The sequence below is a fragment of the Triticum urartu genome, chromosome 2 (assembly GCF_003073215.2).
Source record: "Triticum urartu cultivar G1812 chromosome 2, Tu2.1, whole genome shotgun sequence".
Classification (NCBI taxonomy): domain Eukaryota; kingdom Viridiplantae; phylum Streptophyta; class Magnoliopsida; order Poales; family Poaceae; genus Triticum; species Triticum urartu.
In genome coordinates this window covers 636,501,439-636,513,947 of record NC_053023.1, presented here as the reverse complement: position 1 = coordinate 636,513,947, position 12,509 = coordinate 636,501,439, and positions in this window count along the sequence as shown.

Sequence of the window (12,509 nt, the reverse complement as noted above, 5' to 3'; positions counted from 1 at the left end):
ATATATCTCGGAATGGCTATGGAAATGCCATGATAGGTAGGTATGGTGGCTGTTTTGAGGAAGATATATGGTGGGTTTATGGTACGGGCGAAAGTTGCGCGGTACTAGAGAGGCTATCAATGGTGGAAGGGTGAGAGTGCGTATAATCCATGGACTCAACATTAGTCATAAAGAACTCACATACTTATTGCAAAAATCTCAAAGTACTACGCGCATGCTCCTAGTGGGATAGATTGGTAGGAAAAGACCATAGCTCGTCCCCGACCGCCACTCATAAGGAAGACAATCAATAAATAAATCATGCTCCGACTTCATCACATAATGGTTCACCATACGTGCATGCTACGGGAATCACAAACTTCAACACAAGTATCTCTCAAATTCACAACTACTCAACTAACATGACTCTAATATCACCATCTCCATATCTCAAAACAATTATCAAGTATCAAACTTCTCATAGTATTCAACACACTCATAAGATAATTTCATTATTCTTGAATACCTAGCATATTAGGATTTTAAGCAAACTACCATGCTATTTTAGGCTCTCAAAATAATCTAAGTGAAGCATGAGAGTTCATCTATTTCTTCAAAATAAAACTACCACCATGCTCTAAAAGATATAAGTGAAGTACTAGAACAAAAGAGAAACTACTCTGAAAGATATTAGTGAAGATCAATGAGTAGACGAATAATTATGCAACTATGTGAAGAATCTCTAACATTTAAGAATTTTAGATCTTGGTATTTTATTCAAACAGCAAGCAAAGCAAAATAAAATGACATTCTAATAAAGGCAAACATCATGTGAAGAAGCAAAAACATAGGATCAACCGAAACTAACCGATAGTTGTTGAAGAAGAAAGGTGGGATGCCAACCGGGGCATCCCCAAGCTTAGACGCTTGAGACATCTTGAAATATTATCTCTGGGTGCCTTGGGCATCTCCAAGCTTAATCTTTTGTGTCTCCTTAATTCCTCTCATATCACGGTCTCCCTAAATCTCAAAAGCTTCATCCACACAAAACTCAACAAGGACTCTTGAGATAAGTTAGTATAAACCATTGCAAAAACCTTATCATACTCTACTGTAGCAAATCACTAAAATTATTATTCAACATTGCATAATAAATGCCTCTGCATATTTAATAGTCCTATCCTCAAATAGAATCATTAAAGAAGCAAACATATGCAAACAATGCAAACATAATAGCAATCTGCCTAAACAGGATAGTTTGTATGGAGTGCAGCAAGATCCATACTTCCCTAATTCCAAAAATTATGAAAGAAAATTCCCATTGTATTTGTAGAGACCCGACCTCAAACGGTCAAGTCTGTGTGCTTCAGTGTCATCCCTGGATCGGTAATGCTGACACACACAGTACTCGAGGATTTATAACAGAGTAGCAATCACACACTTATTACATCGAATGTCTCCAAAGAGAACTTATTACATTAAATATGGCTTAAGGCCATCTAACACGATAAGAGCGGAATTCTTGGAAGATAAAGTGAGTCCATCAACTCCAACGACATTGCTGAGCTGCACAACAATGACCAAACGAACCTTACTCTTCGTCTAAAAAGTCTGCAACATAATACGTTGCAGCCCGAAAACGGGCCAGCACATGGAATATGCTGGCAAAGTAACACAGTAGAGCAAGAACAGAATAATGCTATCACTACATGCATATTTGGCTGGTGGAAAGCTCTATGGTTACATTTTTGCGAAAAGCCAAATTTTCCCTACAACAAAGGAATAGATTTTAATTTAACTATCATGGTAGTTGAAACATCACATATCATTGGGAAAGTTCCTCCAACTCAATCCCAATTAAAGTAATTATCAACCCGACAATATTAATTTAGAGTGATGAGATACTTAAGATACTCCAAGTACTAGATACTCAAGATGTCCACAACCGGGGACACGGCTAACCATGATTAGATTGTACACTCTGCAGAGGTTTGCGCACTTTTCCCCACAAGACTCGATCTCCTCCGTTGGATTTCTCGCACTACAGGATGTTTGAGAAACGGATGACCAAGAAATAGCCTTTCAGAAACATTAACTCTCTACTCCAGGCAGACCATGCCAAACCTACAACCCACTACCTGTTGATCTACCTCTTCGAGAGCTTCACGTAACTTACTCAACTATGCTAGAGCCCATAATAGCTTGTGGCTGCACACGGAAGTTTCTAGCATGAATCATCTCAGTTCCCTTTGAGCCTGGGTGGCGGTCCATAGGAAGATCACACGGGTACTCCGGGATTTCCAAAAAATACAGGCAACACTGGGTACCCCGGGTGCCTCAATCCACCCAGATGTATATTTAAGTTGCCACCTTAAGTTGAACCATTAATTATCAATCTCACATTTGTCATGGATTTCACTCACCCAAACCACGTCTACGAGCATAGCATAGCATATAAGCAACACGTAGAAGTAACTCCCAGCGGTTTGAATGTAACAGGGCAATAGGTTCTACCTCATCAACTACTTCCCAACCCACATATTAATAACATCCTCATCATGCAATGTTTGAGGATTGGAACTAATGCATAAAACTGGGTGATAAAGGGATATGATCAAAGTTTTACTTGCCTTGCTGACGATCCGCGTAACCTAGAGACTCCAAATAACACGCTTCACACTCCGGGAATTCTATCACAAACAAACAATAGCATACATAAGCAAACAAGCAAAGAAGCACGGGTAAAACTCAAATAAGAAGGTCTAACCAGAAAGTTCAACTTAAGAACTCCGGTTTGCAAAAAGAATCAAATCGAACAGAGCAGCGAAACTCCAACGGCGAAAGAAACAAGATTCGTCTACTAATATGGACCTAGGTCAAATTTTGCAGTAGCAAAAGCTTGTTCAAGTTAGTTAAACGAAAAGAGGGTCTCGAGACGAAGATCTCGGCACTTGAATCGCCTGATTCCAAAAAACGAGCGAAAAGATAAACTAGAACGAAAATCGGATCAGAAATCGCGATCAGAAATAACCACGGGAAAATCCGATAAAAGAAAACTGACGAACAGGCTAACGAACGAGCGTTTGTTGTCTGTAACTAACGAGTGAAAATCGTTCATTAAAACGAACGTATGGACGGGCGTCCACTAAATAGAAGAACCGGGAAAAACCGGTGAACCGATCTAAAAAAACGAACTAGGATTTTTTTTCAAAAACTGAATTGGTTTTCTTTTAAAAAAAACGGCAGCGACGAAATGGTGTGGTACCTCTGGCGAGGCGGGGCTCGGGTGGCGGGCTAGCGGGGCAGCGGGGCAGCGGCGGCGCGGTGAAGCGGCGGCGGCGGCGGCTTGCGGGGACACGTGGCTCGGCTCGGGAGCGGGCGACGGCGGCGGCGGGGTTTGTGGTGGTGGCGGGGAGCTCGGGTGGCGTATATAAAGGGCGGGGGCGGAGTGGCTTGGAGGAGGGGCAAGGCGGCGGCGGTGGAGGAGTCCGGCTCGGACTCTGTCCGAGTCGGTGGCGGCGGCACGCGCAGCTCCGCGCGGGAGACGGCGGCGGCAGGAGATGGGCCGGCCCGGCTGGGTTTCGGCCCAGTCGGCGCCCAAAGCTTTTTTTTAAACAATTCCACCGAACAGAAAATAATTCCTAGAAAATAAAATAAAAATCTAAAATTGCCAAAACAAATTTTCACCGTCTAAATAGAATATTAACAACGAGGTGAACATTTTCTTGGCCCTAAAATGAAATTTTGAAAACGTGCAATTTTTCTAATGCAAATAAAATCCGAATAAAATAAAATATTTGATTTTAATATTTTTCCTCCAATATTTCAATTATTTTGGAGAAGTCATATTATCTCCTCTCATATACTTTAACTAGATCATTATTGGCGCGCGTTGCTACGCCCGTCTATTTCTACAATGGAATGTTATGAATTTTCTTAGATATATGAAGAAATGAATTTGCCTAAACCTATAGGTTTTGTTAGCACAATACATCAGATGAATGTCTTTTCTAGGGCTATAGGAGGTAATGTTAATTGGTTTGCTTGGGAAGTGTCTATAAAATATGAAAGCTAATTTGCCTATATAAACATATATTAATTGGTAGTCAAAGTCAACTGATATTCAGTAAAGCAATATTGTAGGACTGGGAAATTTTATTTGATCTAATGTGCTAAAGTTAGTTCGGGTTTGTGCTAAACTTTTGATTATTCTTTTAGTGAAACTCTGAACTTTTGATGGTAAATGTTTTGTAATTGATCAAGCACATAAGAAGGCAACCGCAAGGTAATGCTATTTGATTATTTTGTGAGACTTTGCAGCTAGGCCAAGCCCTAGACAAAGAAGTGCAAGTAGAACAGGAGATCTAGGAGGGACATACCTCTCGACTTTCTTCAGCACAATTACCCACGAGAGATAAAAATCAGAGGCTGGAGATGAAGAACAGAGTCCACCCAGCAGCACTTCTTCAATGAGCAAACTCTATCTTCCGGCTAGCACTCTCCTTAACCAAAGATATATAGTAGATATAGTGAGCAGAGAACTGAACTGAACATAAAGTTCTACTACTGCCACGCAAATGCTCTCGGTTATTTTGGTAGTTAAAGAACACACAATCAGAAGCTACATACCTAATCCTAGCAGATCACGAAATCCCTAAAAATCATGCATATGGCTACGTACACCACAGGACCATAGGGTCGGGATTCCTCAAATAGCTTCCACAAAAATCATGCAGGCCAGAAATTTATGCAATGAGGTCAGCGACGAAGAGATCAGAGGAACTCGCGCCCACGGCTGTACCTCAGAGGAGGTGTGATCGGTGGGCGGGATCCCACAGATAAGTCCTGTCAGGAATCGGACGCATGGCGAATCTGGCCTGCGAGGTCGGCGCGGTCAGTTTGCTTCGGCTCAGCATCAGGTACATGCTCGAGAGTGGCGTGGATCGGGCGGCGGGTGTTGGTGGGATATGGAAGCGTCCGGATGGATTGCAATCGCCGTCGCCGTCGTCGTACGCAGCATGTCACTCGTGGCTCGCCTCGCACACAACACTTCACTGCGTGATTTTTTTCCTTCGGCCGCACATACACCAAAGGCCCAGTAGGCCCAAATAAGGGTAGATGTCCAATTTAGTTACTGGAGCAGCGGCTAAGCCCGTGTAGCTCTCTACAATGAGCAACCTAAGCCCAGGACTGTAGTTAGATTCAATGGCTAGAAACGTCCACAACTACAGATCGACGGCCGAAAACGCTGATAGGCTGAGAAGGCTGGAATAGTGTGCGGTTGTAATATATCTAAATATGGAATATTTTCGGAGAGAAAAATAATTAAAACCAAACTCCTCGTTTCAGAATTCGATAAAAATCAAATTTGAAAATCGGGGAAATCCCCAACTCTTTCCGAGGGTCCTTGAGTTGCTTAGGATTTCGAGGATCGCGAGACGAGAAGCAATAAATTATGATATGCAAGAATGATCTATGTATAACATTCCAAATTGAAAATTTGGGATGTTACAAATCCTACCCCCCTTAAGATGAATCTCGCCCTCGAGATTCGGGTTGGCGAGAAAATAGGTGTGGGTGGTCTTTGCGAAGATCATCCTCTCGTTCCCATGTGGCTTCGTCCTGGTATGATGGCTCCACTGAACTTTGCAAAACTTAATGACCTTGCTGCAGGTGACTCGACTGGCAAACTCCAAAATCTTCACTGGCTTCTCCTCGTAAGTCAAGTCATTGTCCAACTGAATCGCCTCCAAGGGTACGGTATCTCTTAGCGGTATGTCGGCCATCTCAGCATGGCACTTCTTCAACTGGGAAACATGAAACACATCGTGAACTCCTGACAGTCATTCAGGTAACTCCAACTTGTAGGCAACTTCTCCCATCCGTTCCAAAACACGATACGGTCCTACAAATCTCGAGGCTAACTTTCCCTTAACTCCAAAACGTTTCACTCCTCGCAAGGGTGATACTCGCAGGTATGCTCTATCTCCAATTTCATAGGTTACCTTCTCGCGTTTCGAATCTGCATAACTCTTCTGTCTGGACTGAGCTATCTTTAGTCTATCTCGAATCACATTAACTTTCTCCTCAGACTCTTTGATCAAGTCTGGTCCAAAAAATTGTCGATCTCCAACTTCATCCCACATTAACGGTGTTCTGCACCTTCGTCCATACAGGGCTTCGAACGGTGCCATCTTCAAACTGTCTTGGTAACTATTGTTGTATGAGAACTCTGCGTAGGGCAGATTTTCATCCCAACTAAATCCATAATCTAGCGCACAGGCTCTCAACATGTCCTCCAGAATCTGGTTGACTCTCTTGGTCTGTCCATCCGTCTGCGGGTGAAATGTTGTACCGAACTCCAATCTCGCTCCCAAGGTCCGGTGTAACTGATGCCAAAACTTTGAGGTAAACTGTGTTCCTCTATCGGATACGATGGTCCTTGGAACTCCATGCAGACATACAATCCTGGACATATATATCTTGGCCAACTTCGCACTTGTATAAGTTGTTTTCACTGGGATAAGTGTGCCACTTTGGTCAAGCGGTCAACTACTACCCATATAGAGTCAGAGCCTGATTTGGTCCTGGGCAATCCGGTGATAAAATCCATGCCAAGTTTATCCCACTTCCATTCGGGTATCGGCATAGGCTGTAACAATCCTGCTGGCTTTTGATGCTCTGCCTTCACTCTCTGACATACATCACATACGGACACATACTCGGCGATGTCCTTCTTCATCCCTGTCCACCAGAAACATTCCTTCAAATCCAAATACATCTTGGTGTTTCCGGGGTGTATCGAGTATGGTGAGTCATGAGCCTCCTGAAGTATTAACTTCCTGATCTCTGTGTTATTGGGTGCATAAACACGGTCCTCAAACCATAAGGTGTCGTTATCATCCTCACGAAAACCTTTGGCCTTTCCTTCGCTCATTTTCTCTTTTATCTCTGCAATCTCTTTGTCCTCCTTCTGAGCTTCTCGAATCTTTCCTAACAATGTAGAATGAACCTCCATTGTTGCAAAAAACCTCTAGGAACAATCTCCAAACGTAGTTCCCGGAGATTCCCTGCTAACTCCTTCGGCAATCCCGTGCTCTCTAGGGTATTAGCATAACTCTTCCGGCTCAAAGCGTCTGCTATGACATTGGCCTTTCCTGGATGATAGTGCAGCTTCATGTCGTAATCCTTTATGACCTCCAACCATATTCTCTGCCTAAGGTTCAGTTCCTTCTAGGTGACGATATACTTCAAACTCTTATGATCCGTGTACACATCACAATGGTTTCCAATAAGGTAGTGCCTCCAAGTCTTCAACACATGCACTACGGCTGCTAGCTCCAAATCATGCATGGCATAATTCAATTTCTGCGGTTTTAGTTGTCGTGAGGCATACGAAACAACTCTTCCATCCTGCATGAGCACACTTCCAAGTCCTAAGCGAGAGGCGTCACAATACACTTGGAAATCCTTATGTATATCTGGCAATGTCAGCACTGGGGCTGTAGTCAAATGTTTCTTCAACTCCTGGAAACTTGCCTTGCAATCTTCCGTCAATTTAAACTTGGTATCCTTCTTCAATAATTCTGTCATTGGCTTCGCAATCTTGGAAAAATTCTCAATGAATCTCCGATAGTATCCCGCGAGTCCAAGAAAACTGCGGATCTCGCTAACTGAAGTGGGTGCCAACCATTCAGTGACTGACTGAACCTTGGTGGGGTCTACTGCTATACCTTCTCCTGATATAACATGTCCAAGGAATCCGACCTCCTTCAATCAAAACTCGCATTTGCTGAATTTGGCATACAACTGGTGTTCCCTGAGTTTCTCGAGAACTAAATGCAAATGCTCCTTGTGTTCCTCTTCATTCTTCGAATATACCATTATATCATCAATGAACACCACTACAAACTTAACCAAATATTCCATGAACACCTTGTTCATCATGCTCATGAAATAGGCAGGGGCGTTAGTCGGTCCAAACGACATGACCGTATATTCGTATAACCCGTACCGTGTGGTGAATGTTGTCTTTGGTATATCCTTCTCTCGTATCTTCAACTGATGGTATCCTGATCGCAGATCGATCTTCGAAAACACCTTAGCTCCTTGCAGCTAGTCAAACAGATCATTGATCATCGGCAATGGGTACTTGTTCTTAATCGTCACTTCATTCAAGGCCCGATAATCAACAACCATTCTTTGGGACTTATCCTTCTTCTCAACCAAAAGCATTGGGGCTCCCCATGGTGATGAACTCCGTCGAATGTAACCTTTCTCCAATAACTCCTTGATCCGTTTCTTAATCTCCTCCACATCATTCGCAGGCATCCGATAGGGTCTCTTGGATATTGGCCATGTTCCTGGCAATAGCTCAATCAAAAACTCAATATATCGATCCGATGGCATGCCTGGTAACTCCTCTGGGAAAACATCTGGGTAATCCTTTACTACAGGCACTTCTTCCTGAACAACTCTCGTGAGGGTATGTACTTGGCTCCTTCTAGGCACATGCCTAGATATATACTTGATCCTTTTTCCCTCCGGGGTGGTGAGACAAATTGACTTACTAACACAGCCAATGCTTCCTCCATACTTTGACATCCAGTCCATGCCTAATATCACATCCAATCCTTGTGACTCCAAGATAATTAGGTCGGACGGAAAAACATGGTTGCCAATGGTTAAGGGTATCTGGTCGCACCATCGACTAGCCATATATTCTGCTCCAGGTGAGCTTACTAGAAAAGGGGTCCTAAGGGTTTGGGTCGGTAGTTTAAACTTATCCATGAATTCCCTTGATATGTATGAATGCGATGCACTAGTATCAAAAAGAACAATAGCTGTAAATGACTTAACCAAAAACTTACCTATAACCGCGTCTGGCTGCTCTTCAACCTTCTCCACGTTAACGTGGTTCACTTGTCCTTTGTTGAATGGATAGGGCTTATTCCTAGCGCTCCCATTTCCGTTTCCATTCTTCCATTCAGGGCACTCTGTGGCATAGTGTCCAATCTTCCGGCACTTGAAACAAGTAACATGGCTTAGGTCTCTCTTGGTAGGTGTGGCCGGATTGGGGCGGTTCTGATTGTTGCTTGCTCCATTCCCATTCCCATTCCTTGGGCCAGTATGATTATGGTTACTTCCTCCAGTATGGGGGTGGCCTCCATGGTTATGAACAAGTCCTCCCGAGTTCGGGGTTAGGCGAGGCTTCTGCTGAGCTCCTGAGTTATACCTCCCTTGTCCATACTTCCTCTTACGGCTCTCAATCTGCTGCTGCTTCCCTTCAATCATAAGAGCCTTATCTACCAACTCATGTTAGTTGGTGAATGTTGCCACCATCAACTGCATGCTCATCTCATCATTCAACCCTTCCATAAACTTCTCCTGCTTTGTGGCATCTGTGGCCACATCATCAGGGGCATAGCGAGATAACTTGCTAAACTCATCCGCGTACTGAGCCACAGTACAGTTCCCCTGGCATAAGTTGCGAAACTCACGCTTCTTCAAATTCATGGCTCCAGTTGAGACATGGGCTGTACGGAAGGCTTGCTGAAATTGGTCCCATGTCACCGTGGCTATAGGGTAGGTGAAAGTGTAATTCTCCCACCATGATGCTGCTGGTCCATCCAACTGATGTGCGGCAAAACGCACCTTCTCAGCATCAGTACTTCCTGAAGTGGTTAACTCCCTTCCAATCCTACGGAGCCAATCATCTGCTACTATGGGCTCGGTGCTACTGGAAAACACCGGCGGCTGCAACCTCAGAAAACGGGCTAAGTTGTCAACTGGTGGTGGTGGTGGTGGATTGTTGTTGTTGTTCTTGTTGTTGCCTTGGTTCTGAACTAACAACTGCATCAGGGTATTCTGTTGCTGGATCAACTGAGTGAGCTCCAGTGGGAAAGCAAATCTGGGGTCACGTCTCGGAGGCATCTGATGGGTTTAGAGGGGAGAGATTAGAATAGAATGAGGTCTATTGAGAAAACACTACCCGTATGCACATGAGACAAACACAATTATTTCACTCAATCAATCAAGAAAGGGCATACAATCGATATAGAACTATCACAAAAGTGCTCGGACTACTCTATTTACATGGTGGAATACTACTACTGATGTGGTGGTCTACTAAAAATATTCCTCGGTTGCAGACTCCATGATATCTGCTCCAACTTCGTCTTCAAAGTTATCATCGCTTAGGTCGGAGTCGGTGTCGTCGATGATGATGTAGTCCTCTAGGCGAATCTCCTTAGGTTCTTCGTCTTCTTCTACTGGTGTGGGGTCTACCATGAATATTCCGATCTTCTTAATCAGGTCGTCATTCTTCTCCACTAGTACGACGATTTCCTCCTCATAATCTTCACGTGTAGCCTTGAGTTCTTCCTCCATCTCGATGATCCTAGTCTTCGCCTTCTTCAAGTCCATCATGTCTGTGCACATTTGGTTCTCCTGACGTCGAATGTGCTGGTTTAACTCCTGGATGAAAGCTGCAATGGATCTATCCTTCCTGGTGTTGATCATCTCCCATTGCTCATCTTGGCGCCCATAGATCTGGTAGATAGTATCCTTAAGCTCCTTGTGATAAACTTCTCCAATGCGTCCCATGGTGATGTGAGCTGCCATACTCTTTCCTAAACTCCAGGTTGGTGCATCAAAGGAAAATTCTATGGGTTTAGTGACTGGCGTGAAGGTTCTTCCTGGAACTTGTACTTGAATCATCCAGCGCTCCTCTTCTGGTAAGGTGGCGTTGTATGTCCCGGTGAAGCTTGGTATTCCTATGTTTAGCTACCTAGTGACTTCCTTCAAGTGTCGTCAAAAAGGTGTTTCTTCATCCGGTTGTGCAAACTTGTTCCTTGCATCCGCCATCCTAAAGAGTAGAAAATGGAGAGGAGTCATAAATGACAAGAGAATAGTGATCTATGGCTTTTAGCTTAGTGGTCGTGTCCTACACTTAGCGTGTGCTCTGATACCATATTGTAGCGACCCGACCTCAAACGGTCAAATCTCTGTGCTTCAGTGTCATCCCTGGATCAGTAATGCTGACACACACAGTACTCGAGGATTTATAACAGAGTAGCAATCACACACTTATTACATAGAATGTCTCCAAAGAGAACTTATTACATTAAATATGGCTTAAGGCCATCTAATACAATAACGGCGGAAGGCTTGGAAGATAAAGTGAGTCCATCAACTCCAATGGCATTGCTGAGCTGCACGACAACGACCTAACGAACCTTACTCTTCGTCTGAAAAGTCTGCAACATAATACGTTGCAGCCCGAAAACGGGTCAGCACATGGAATATGCTGGCAAAGTAACACAGTAGAGCAAGAACAGAATAATACTATCACTACATGCATATTTGGCTGGTGGTAAGCTCTATGGTTACAGTTTTGCGAAAAGCCAATTTTTTTCCTACAGCAAAGGAAGAGATTTTAATTTAACTATCATGGTAGTTGAAACATCATTGAGAAGGTTCCTCCAAATCAATCCCAATTAAAGTAATTATCAACCTGATGCTACCTATTGATCTTGCGTTGGTTTTCCCCAAAGAGGAAGGGATGATGCAGCAAGCGTAAATATTTCCCTCAGTTTTTGAGAACCAAGGTATCAATCCAGTAGGAGGCCACGCTCAAGTCCCTCGTACCTACACAAAACGATAGCTACTCGCAACCAACGCGATTAGGGGTTGTCAATCCCTTCACGATCACTTACGAGAGTGAGATCTGATAGATATAATATTTTTGGTATTGATACGTCTCCAATGTATCTATAATTTTTGATTGCTCCATGCTATATTATCTACTGTTTTGGGCATTATTGGGCTTTATTTTCCACTTTTATATTATTTTTGGGACTAACCTATTAACCGGAGGCCCAGCCCAAATTTGCTGATTTATGCCTATTTCAGTGTTTCGAAGAAAAGGAATATCAGACGGAGTCGAAACGGAACGAAATGAACTGGAGAAGTTATTTTTGGAACGAAAGCCACCGGATAGACTTGGACTCCACGTCAGAAGATACGGGAGGTGCTCACGAGGGTGGGGGCGCCCCCCCCCTAGGGCGCGCCCCCTGCCTCGTGGGGCCCCCGTGGCTCCTCCGACGTACTTCCTGCACCCATATATATCGTCGTACCCTAAAACTTCCAGACACACAATAGATCGGGAGTTCCGCCGCCAGAAGCCTCCGTAGCCACTGAAAGCCAATCTAGACCCGTTCCAGCACTCTGCCGGAGGGGGATCCTTCTCCGGTGGCCATCTTCATCATCCCGGTGCTCTCCATGACGAGGAGGGAGTAGTTCTCCTTCGGGGCTGAGGGTATGTACCAGTAGCTATGTGTTTGATCTCTCTCTCTCGTGTTCTTGATTTGGCACGATGTTGATGTATCGCGAGCTTTGCTATTATAGTTGGATCTTATGTTTCTCCTCCCCCTCTTCTCTCTTGTAATGAATCGAGTTTCCCCTTTGAAGTAATCTTATCGGATTGAGTCTTTAAAGATTTCAGAACACTTGATGCATGTCTTGCCGTG